The sequence below is a fragment of the Rutidosis leptorrhynchoides genome, chromosome 1 (assembly GCF_046630445.1).
Source record: "Rutidosis leptorrhynchoides isolate AG116_Rl617_1_P2 chromosome 1, CSIRO_AGI_Rlap_v1, whole genome shotgun sequence".
Classification (NCBI taxonomy): Eukaryota; Viridiplantae; Streptophyta; class Magnoliopsida; order Asterales; family Asteraceae; genus Rutidosis; species Rutidosis leptorrhynchoides.
Genome location: NC_092333.1, coordinates 156,091,202 through 156,103,475, shown reverse-complemented (window position 1 = coordinate 156,103,475; position 12,274 = coordinate 156,091,202).

Sequence of the window (12,274 nt, the reverse complement as noted above, 5' to 3'; positions counted from 1 at the left end):
GGGTATAGGATTCGGGCCCATTTGTACCATGCAGCTTTTAAATCTTGTGGTCTATCAAAATGATGAATTTTATTGTTTTAAGATAAACCTATGAACTCACCAACCTTTTGGTTGACACTTGAAAGCATGTTTATTCTCAGGTATTAAAGAAATCTTTCGCTGTGCATTTGCTCATTTTAAGGACATTACTTGGAGTCGATCATCGCTCTGGGATCAAATGTTGATGACTTCGTCCAGATGGATTAGGACGGGGCATTTCAAGTTACACTCCCGCACGAGGAGGTTGTAGTGTGAGATTTCGGATGACGTTTTTTTGTAGATCCGAAACTTGTGTTGGGACCTAGTTTTGGTCGATTTGTGGTGGAGTACAATTTTGGTTAAATTGTACTTATGGTTTGGATTTAAATTATCACCGAGGTGGTAATGTGGTAAATCTCGTTGAGATATAATGGACGTATTTGGCGAGCAAGGTGAATTCCCTCGGCTAAGGGATGTGTGTGTCGGAATCTCTTCTAGAGAATTATTGCTTTGTACCTATGTTTGATATAGGTGGTTTTTGCTCGATTGTGTGGATGGTTAGTGGTATTCGTTAGGGTTCACTTTAGTGTAGCAGAGCGCGATGTTGCACTACTCGTTGTTCGAGGCCAAAAGTGTGTATGTGATTGATGAAGCATGACCTTTGGGGTCCGCTGACTTCATCATGGGATAATTGATTGGTGAAGCATGACCTTCGAGGTCCGCTGACTTCATCATGGGATTGTTGATTGGTGAAGCATGACCTTCGGGTTCCGCTGACTTCATCATGGGATTATTGATCGGTGAAGCATGACCTTCGGGGTCCGCTGACTTCATCCGGTATTGAGTTGTGAATCTCGTGTAGTTCGGATTCACGATGACGCGTGTACTTCGGTCATCTTATTGTGAAAGTGAGTCGCGTGTAGTTCGGATTCACAAATGACTCGTGTGGTTTCGGTCATTGTATTGAGGAGTGAGTCTCGTGTAGTTCGGATTCACAAATGACGCGTGTAATTCGGTCATTCTATTGGGATAGTGACTCTCGTGTAGTTCGGATTCACTAGGGCGCGTGTAGTTCGGCCAATCCCGATTGTTGTTGCGAGGAAGGTAGTGAGTCGCGTGTAGTTCGGATTCACTAAGGCGTGTGTAGTTTTCGGCCAGCCTTCGTGTTGTTTGATCTATCGGTTGTTTTATACACCGATGGTGGGGTCGTAAGGACCATGATGTTTTATCTATTGGTTGTTTTATACACCAATGGTGGGGTCGTAAGGACCGTGTTGTGTGATCTATCGGTTGTTTTATACACCGATGGTGGGGTCGTGAGGACCATGTTGTGTGATTAGTGATGCGATAGCCGTGTTTCACTCACATGTTGTTACGGGTGTGACAATAGTCGATTTTGTACACCTTGGGATCTAGCGTTGCCATGATCATTTTGGGCGCTATCGGTTTTAACCGTTTGATTATGATGTTACGGTAGTTGCGTATGGGTCGTATTGCACACTACAAGGGATGTTTAGTGATTGGTGTTATCCGTAAGGATTCGTTTGATTCGGTCTTCATCGTTTCAGGTTGTTGACCTTAGGTTGAGACTTGGTTGCTTTTAGCGTTGTACTAGGTAAGGGTACGCTAAGGGATTGATATCTCGGTACGAGATTGGTTGAGTTTTCCCGATGTTAGGGAATGAGCATGGTTTTAGTGCTCGGATTGTGGATTTGATAAATCGCGGGTGACGATTTCGTTGTTAAAGGTGATTCGTTGAGAAGAATTGCCTAGGAAGGTCGGTTTGGGACTTATGTTTGAGGACCGTGGAGTGTGATCTGTTTGGCTAAGTGACGAAGATCACGAGGACGTGATCGATTCTAAGTGGGGGAGAGTTGTAAGACCCTAATATTTATTGTACGGAAGTGTAATTATGCTACATATAGTGCAGGAAGCATTATGTAATTAAACGAAAGTCAAAATCTGCCCAGACCAGTGTGCGCGCCGCGCACCTTGCCAGCGACAGAATTCTTCCTTTTTCTATTTTTAGTTTAATGAAGGGCTTTTTGGTCTTTTCACTTAAGGCCGGATTTGTGAGCTTTATCAGTTGGTTTGGATCCAACTTTAGATCATATTCACATCCACAAACACTCTCAAGTATTTTAGAGAGAGAGGGAGAATTCTAGTGAGAGAATTTGGGGTTTTGGAGAATAAGGAGCTTGAACTGATCAAAGTCTCGAGTGTTAAAGTTGTTCACCTCGTTCCTAGCTACGTTTTGGTTGTTGTGGTAAGTTCTAACTCCGAATTTTATTGTTTGATTTTGATATTCAAGTTAGGGTTTGAACTTAAATTGTTGAGAAACCCATTTTAACTCATGAAGTGAGTTTAGTGATGCTTGTAATCGGGTTTATTGTTATTGTTGGTGGATTTTGGGTTGGTGAACAAATTGGCCATGATTAGAACTTGTAATTGAGATTAATCACTAGGTTAAGTGATTATGGAAGTATTGGAACCCATTTTGTGTGTTTGAAAGACTAATTTTGGAATTGAGTCAAAATTAGGGTTTATGGGTGATTTTCAGAATTATAGGTGTTTAACACCTATGATTGGGTTTAATTGGCGTATTAGGACCATTCTCACTTGTGTTAGTGATTATTGGTTAATTTTGGGCGCGGTTTGTACTTGGAAGTGCATTTGGGTCGAAATTGCACTAAGTGTCAATTGGGTTGGTTTGTAAGTCAACCCTAATTGTGTTACTTGTTATGTGATAAATGGAATAGGTACATTCCATCGGCGATTGCGGATTTTGGTTTGGCATCCATCAAGACTTCAAGGTGAGTGTTAATATCCTATGTGCATATGTATGTGTAGGATGGGTGCGGGTCAGGTGAAGTGATTCTCGGTTATAGAGCTCACTTCACATATAGGTGGATTTGATGGACTTGTGTATAGGTCCAATTGGCACGGTTGTGCGTTTTGGTTGACCACCTTTGGCGAGGTACACGTTTTGTGTGTATATTATCACACGTGGTTGTGATGTGGATGATATAACTCCAATGGCAAAGGGTTTTGATGTTGAAAGTGAATAGCGTGTGGTTTCGGATTCACGGTGACGCGTGTAGTTCGGTCATCTTATTGTGAAAGTGAATATCGTGTAGTTCGGATTCACTATGACGCGTGTAGTTCTGTCATCCTATTGAGGTAGTAATCTCGTGTGGTTTCGGATTACTAAGGCTCGTGTACTTCGGCCAACCTCAATGTTGTCTTGTTGAAGATAGTAATCTCGTGTGGTTTCGGATTACTAAGGCTCGTGTAGTTTGGCCAATCTTCATTGTGGTTTTCGGTTCTCGGTAATGGGTTAAGGGGTTAACCTTATTCGTTTATATATCGTTATATATATATATATATATATATATATATATATATATATATATATATATATATATATATATATATGTGTGTGTGTGTGTGTGTGTGTGTGTGTGTGTGTGTGTGTGTATTGTTGTGATGTAGTATGCCCTCCGGGTGTAGCTCCTTGGCGTTGTTCACATCGTCGTGGGTGAAGTTATAATTGTGATGTTATTAGCTCGTTGCTTAGTGTTCGTACGGTATGCTTAGCTTAGCTTGTTTTTATGCATGGATGCTCCGGTATGCGGTATTTGATTATTTATGTGGCGTGTCCATTTTATGCATATATATGTATGTAGTATATTTTCACTCACTAAGCGTTAGCTTACCCTCTCGTTGTTTACATTTTTATAGATTGCTTGGAGACGGTGGCTCGGGTAAGCGTGGGGGCTAGTGGACTGGCATAGTTGCTTTAGAAGATCTTGCTTTTGGATTGATTAGGATTGGGTAGCGTATCCCCAATCGCCATGCTCGTTCTTTATTTTTGTGCTAAAAATCTTGTGGTTGGAAACTTGTATTTTGTACAAAAGTCGTAAAACGGTCGATGTGGGCCCTGTCTCGTAAAACTCATTTTATTAATGGAATGTGTTAATTTTAACTACTATAAAATGTTGTGAAAAGCATTTGGTCTAAATGTGTCGGGAAGTCGAAGATCTTTTCACGTGAAACGAACTTTTTGATCAGAACTGGCCAGAGCCTTGTGCGCGCCGCGCACAGGCTGTGGTGCGCGCCGCGCACTCTTCTGTCATCTTAAAAAATTTTTTATTCTGCGTTTTTGGTTGGACAATGGGTTGGGTTGTTACATATCAAATCTCAATTTTTCATAACGAATCCAAATTGTTGAGTCAAAGTTACTGTTTTTAAAAGTCAAACTTTTGTTCATCGGGAAATTCGAAGTTGTTTTGATGTTTCAAATTAAATTGAAGATTCAGAAAGTTTCTATGAAAGATTTCAAACCTATTTCATGTTGTAATCTTCTTCTAAAAGAGTCTCAAAATCGAAATTACTGTATGAGTTGTTCATCGTCCTCGTCAAGCTATCTGCTGCTGTTTATTTTTTTTCTTTTCCTATTCTGTTAATTTAAATCAATCACATTTAATTACTTCTGTTTTCGTTTGCAAATTCAAAACACATTTCATTGTTTTGCAGTTTGATTATTGAATCGACCGTTTGAAAATTTAAGAAGAAGGAGATAATAGAAATAAGAGATAAATAAATTTAGGAATCAATTACTTCAGAAAAACAGAGGACAGACTAATGGTTAAGGGTGTTTCCGGTTTACAAGAGGTCGCGGGTTCAAGTCCCGTCTTGGGCAATCTTTTTGAAAAAAGCTTTCTAAGGTAGTTATTTATTTATTTATTTATTCATTTATTATCATTATTATTATTGTTATTATTATTATTATTGATTATTGATTATTAGTTATTGTTAATATTACAAAGTATTATAATTATTATTATTGAAAAAGTATTAGTTATCATATATCATAATTACAAGTAATGTTATTATTATTATTTGTTATTACTAAATATTATTATCATTACTAGTATTATTATCAAAATTGACATAAGTATAATTATTGGTATTATTATTAAAACTATCATTATTATTATCATTTTAAATATTATTATCATTATTATGATTAGAATTATTATTATTATTATTTTGAAAATAATACAAACTATTATGATTATCATTGTTATTAGTATTAGTATTATTCTTAATAAAAACTATTATCATCATTTTTAACATAAGCATAATTATTATTATTAGTATTGTTATTATTAAAATTATTATCGTTATTATCATTTTTTACAAAAATTAACATTATTGCTATCATCAAAACTATATTATTATTAATATTTTTAAAACTTTATTATGATTATTATCATTATTATTATTATTATTATTACAAAATAATACAACTCTTTATTCCTTATCATTATTAAAATCATTTTATCAAACAAATACTTATATATAGAATATATATATATATATATATATATATATATATATATATATATATATATATATATATATATATATATATATATATATATATATATATATATATAAATATATATAGAAATATATAACAAGTGAAATAATATATATTAACGTATTCAATTACAAGTATATGTGTTAATATATATACTTGATATAGGTTCGTGAATCCGAGGACAACTCTGCACTTGTTCAGTGCCATCATACTCGTAATTACTACAAAATATCATATAATATCGTGAGTTTTCATAGCTCCTTTTTTATCTATATTTTTGGGCTGAGAATACATGCGCAACTTTTATAACTGTTTTACGTTTAGACACAAGTACTCAAACTTTTATGCTATATACGTGCTTTGTGATGCTAAATCCCTGCCGTAATATCGTTAATTATTATGGTATAAGATGCAAACTTAATTATTGTGAATAGATCTATTGAGAGTAACATCTCTAATCATTTGACCTCTGGTCTTTGGTTACATAATAATGATTCAATGACATGAATAACAAGTGTCACTGGGTAACTTTGTTTAGTTGCGATATTACAAACTCAGTAATACTTTTAGATTGATGGCTTCTATGAAACTCTAGAATGGAAGGGTTTGGATTACCGATTTAAAGGATCCTATAGCTCAAGCCCCTAGACCTGAATAGGCCATTACGAATTGAAAATCTTCAATCGAAAGATTATCTGATTACATACTTATCTAGACACGCCATACTGCAATTATTGCATAGATGGAGTATAGACAAATCATATCTTATCATATCTATCCCAATAGACTTTGTCTAACACTTTTTCTAAATTTTCTCCGTAAATTACGGAAATCTTTTTGCTATATATACGTATTCAAGGAGACGAATATATCATTCAGTATTCAACACCCACCCGTATCAAAAACTCTAATTCCAAACACATAATATGGATTTCTCACTTGATTCCTCGAGCTCCACAGACAGCGTAACCGGAACAAATGAACCAATCAGCCATCATCTATTTTGGATGAATTGGGGATGGGTTCGTAGTAAACTTAATCAATGGAGACAAGAAGAAGGTGATCCCTTCCACCAACCGAATTCACCTCTTGGTGAAGAACCTGAAGCACTTACCGGCGAACCCGTTTGGAACACTATTTTCACCCTCATTTCCAGGATATCCAGTCACGAATATATAATATCTAAAATTCTAGATCTTATTCATCCAATTGTTCGAACCGCCAATCATCCCGGAATAATAGAAGAAGTCAACGAGCTTCGCGCTCGAGTGGTGGCTCTAGAGAATATGGTGCGAATTCTACAAGCATCAGCAGCACCAGCAGCATAACCAGCACCACCAGTACCATCAGCATCACCACCAACAGCATCAGCTTTACCAACAACAATATCCGCATCCCACGCCTCAACATCACACTCAGTACCTCAAACATCAACATCATACGCCCCATAGATACCGACGAATATTAGTAATAATGAGTTAAGATGTATTGACTCATTCTTCCTGAAGAATTATATATGTATACTTTATATATATGGTTTGGAACAATAATAAATCTTTTCGTACTAAGCTATTACGTGTGAATCCTAACTAGTATGTACTACTTGGTTAATTCATATCACTAATATGCTATGATGTACATCTTTTGTTAATAACTTAACAATCGTTAATCACTACTTCACCACAATAAACTCTATTTCATAATAAACCAAGTGTATTACTAAAATACATGATTGATTGTATACTTTCATTTTCGATGTACTCGAAACTTTCTAGAAAACATCATTAGTGCCTTATGAATTTCACAAGAATTTCACGAGCATCAACATCATATACCGAGGTATATCAATAACAATGAACGACGAAGTATTGATTCATAACTTCATTAGCGAAATATATCGCAACAATTATGAAATCTCTAAGGTTTTGGAGATTATTTATTCTCGTTTCAACCGCAAATCAAATGAGTTTAATATTATATTAACTCATTAAATCCATATTATATCTGAAGAATACATATATGAACGTATATCTTCATAAAGATTGTAATATTTTTTTTGTACAAACGGTTAATTGTGAAAATATTTTAACGGGTAGGTAATACCCAAGAAATATTTAGATTTCATATTAATATGTTACATTGTACATTCTTGCATTTTGATTCAGCAGTTATTAACTATACTACTTACATTCACAAGATATATGTATCCGTTCACTAAAGAACAACCATTTTTATACAAATTCAATTACCTATTCTGATTTTGACATATCAGAATCCAAGTAAAGCTTTAGCAGGCGTTATCTTTCTAAAGATCACTACATTCATAAATTATATTCATTCGTATTCTATGATGAATTATCACATCAAACAACCAAAATTATCATTCATTACTTTTGAAATCAACAATGCCTATTCATCAACCATTAGATCCGTTGACGATTACAATCATCGTTTAATCATCTAAAAACGAAATTTCTTGAAACCATCTCGGATTGATAATCAATGATTCAGATTCGTTAACCTTGAGAATGTTGACTAAGCAGCAAAAGCTATAGATGGTCTTAATGGCCAAAAGTTTGATGATAAAGAATGGTATAAGCTCAGATTTGGAACTGGAAAACAGATTGAGCAAACTATGAAGGCGGCTCTGGACAAATCACAAAGACTAAACCTGCCTTCAAAGAATTCAAATGATTCAGTATCTGCTGAAATCATTAACGAATACCTTGCTCCTGACTCTAAAACCTTACGGACAAATCTTCTTTATCATCCTTCGGTATTAGAAATTCTAAGATATCAACATATCTTTCATTATAAATATCCTCGATATTTCTGAAGATATCTTTATAACAATTCTTGTCCGCAATTAATTATCTCTTTGCGATATCTTTATTACATCATAAAGGAAACTGTATTAGTTTCTATATTCTGTAAAATTCAAGTTTAAATTATAGATATTTTGAAGAAATGTTGGGAATTGAAGCATGAGTTAGTACAATATAATGACGTCAGGCCAACGTAATTATATTACAGTAAGTCATGCTAAATTTTTAATGGAATATGATGATTCATAGACTTTATAATCATCATTTGTCATGTTACACGACTCTTGCATTCTATTTAACCTCTAAACATATCAAGAAAATATTTTTCTTGATGATTCGGTCTTTTCCAGATATTCTGGTAATTTGACAAATCAAATCGTGCTACTACAATTCCTTTCTACTTTGTATATTATGATAATTCGAAAACACCATACCTACAAATTCTGGACCATTACTTGTTGTACTTAGAGTCGAGAAGAGAATAAAAAGGCAAAGAGCTCCGACATATAAGGGAAAATATAAAGCCCGATAACAACACGGAAATTACAAACTGTGTATATCAATACGTATTGCAACGTAAAGACACGGGAGAATTAAAAACATTATAACCCCAAGAGAATAGTACAAGAAAACAAATTCCTCTGGTGGTAAATGAAAAAGAAGAATGACTGTATAAATGGTCAATATAATAACAAGTATCAATACGAGATTGAGCATATTAACAAATCTTTTGGAAGTATGAATTGAGGAAAGAAAGTATAGAAGTGGTGAAGATAATGAAACGGAAGAAGCTAATTTATAGCGAAATTCTAAACACGGCAGTCGAGGCAATTTGCCGCATTTAATCAAAGAAAATCCCAATTTCCGTAAATACCGGAGAATCAAATCTCATAGAGATTACGAAGATTTTCTTTAATTCCTTGAATTTCGGAAATCAACTTTAACCATGTCAAAAGTTAAGGCTAACATTTAATTTTCTCATTTCACTCTTTTGTGATAGCTTCGCTTATACTCTTCCTATAATCGAATTATTTTATCCATACTATTCAAAGGTGATAAAACTATATTTTCAACTCAGATTCATCATTACAATATTCTTGTTGTAAACAATGACGATCTCTATCAAATTTCATGACTGTGATTTTAACGAACTCCTCTCTATTTTGTTTGCCCTAATATTGTGGCATAAACGATCAAGGTTTTAAATGAGCTCAATACTATTCATGACACATTTCATTTGTTCAGTTTACTGAAATGCTTGTATAGTACCATCATCCCTTTTGAGGATAACCTAGTCAAATGACACTATTGTTAATCTTTAAGATAACATCTGCATTAATGATAAAATGCACTTTGTAAAAGAACCTATAGAAATTATGGTTCGTATGACTTAAACGCTTGAAAGAAAACAATATTCTATCTGTTGGAATTCACGCATGGCCCCGAGTATACCTGGGAACGTGAAGACCAAATAAAATGAGAATATCCTCGTCTATGTACGAACAACGCCGATTGATGGCAACAACTGAATTTCGGGACGAAATTTCTTTTAACGGGTAGGTACTATAACAACCCGGAAAGTTCGGACAAAATTTAAACAAAAATCTTTACATGATTTCATTTAAACCTCAACAAATTCCGACGATTCACGAACAAACGATGATAAAAAGATATGTTAAAATATTGAATTTAATTACAAGTTAACATATAAATGTTATATTATTATTATTATTAATATCATTATTAACATTTGTATTAATTTTTATTATTGTAAAAGTAATAATATTATTATCATTAATAATATTATAATTATAATCAATATCATTATTATTAATGTTACATATTATTAGTAACATAATTATCATTAATAGTATTATTATTATTAATATTATTATTAACTCTATTATATTATTATTAGTGTTTTTATTACTCTTAATAATATTAAAAGTATTATTATTATTATTATTATTATTATTATTATTATTATTATTATTATTATTATTATTATTATTAATATAATAATAATAATAATTATTATTATTATTATTAATAGAATTATTATCATTATTAATATAATTATACTTATCTATTAATATTAAAACATACAGACAAATACAAATTATGATTAGGTATCTGATTTTATTTTTATCAAATCATGATTCAGATTTATACTTTATTACCTGCTTCCATTTTTTTTTATTTAATCTGCTTTTTATTTTAAAATCAATCGTGATATATTTTTTTTATGCTTCTACTGGTAGTGAATTTGTATCTATCGATCAGTCATTGCTACAAAACAATTTAAATCGAATCTGGTTGCTGTATCAATCACTCACAAGCACGTTATATATTATCAATTGCTGTTAATTGTTGAAGAAAAACAGAAATAATTATTTATTTATTTTACTAACAGCTTGATACATCTGTTTCTTTTATTTTTTCCAAATAGGGGTGGTCAGTATTTGGTTTAAAACCGTGAAACCCAAAAACCAAACCGAAACCAAACCGAAAAAAACCAAACTGAATTTGAAAAACGGTTTTCGGATCGAGTCAAACTGAAACCGAATTTGAATTCGGTTTTTGGTTCGGTTTTCGGTTTTGAAAATTCTGAATTCGGTTTAACCGAAAACCGAATTCAAAATTTTTATATATCTATTTGTATATTTATGTTTTAATATCATTATCATTTGGGATCCAATCAATAATATATGTTCTCACTCATATAACGATTTGGCAGCTCACATTATAATTATGTTACTCAAATTATTATGTTCTTCTTCTTAATAACAGAAACAGTAAACGTCATAATTAAGCTGTAAATATTAATAAATTGTCGGATTCTGAATAATTTAATAGTACATCATTGTTTTAGGATATAAATAACTAAGACATCAATAACGTCACAATTAAACTACCATCGTTTTCAACTTTTTCATAATATTCGGTTTTAACCGAAAACCGAACCGAATCCGATTTCGAATTCGGTATTCGGTTCGGTTCGGTTTTAACTTTGAATTCGGTTTTCGGTTCGGTTTTCGGTTTTGCCCAAAAAAATTTTAAAACCGAATACACCGAACCGAATAAACCGAACAAACCGAAAACCGAACCGATGAACACCCCTATTTCCAAAAACACGAATTCGTATTGTATTTCAAAATCCTTAAATGTAGTTAGGTTTGGAATCTCTATTTCAAACTATCTGCAAAGTATCAAATCTCAATTTTTCATAACGAATCCAAATTGTTGAGTCAAAGTTTCGGTTTTTAAAAGTCAAACTTTTGTTCATCGGGAAATTTGAAGTTGTTTTCATGTTTCAAATTAAATTGAAGATTCAGAAATTTTCTATGAAAGATTTCAAACATATTTCATGTGGTAATCTTCTTCTAAAACAGTCTCAAAATCGAAATTGCTGTATGAGTTGTTCATCATCCTCGTCAAGCTATCTGCTGCTGTTTATTATTTATTTTTCTTTTCCTATTCTGTTAATTTAAATCAATCACATTTAATTACTTCTGTTTTTGTTTGCAAATTCAAAACACATTTCATTGTTTTGCTGTTTGATTATTGAATCGACCGTTTAGAAATTTAAGAAGAAGGAGATAATAGAAATAAGAGATAAATAAATTTAGGAATCAATTACTTCAGGAAAACAGAAGACAAACTAATGGTTAAGGGTGTTTCGGGTTTACAAGAGGTCGCGGGTTCAAGTCCCGTCTTGGGCAATCTTTTTGGAAAAAGCTTTCTAAGGTAGTTATTTATTTATTTATTTATTCATTTATTATCATTATTATTATTATTATTGTTATTATTATTATTATTGATTATTAGTTATTGTTAATATTACAAAGTATTATAATTATTATTATTGAAAAAGTATTAGTTATCATATATCATAATTACAAGTAATGTTATTATTATTATTTGTTATTACTAAATATTATTATCATTACTATAAAATTGACATAAGTATAATTATTGGTATTATTATTAAAACTATCATTATTATTATCATTTTAAATATTATTATCATTATTATGATTATTAT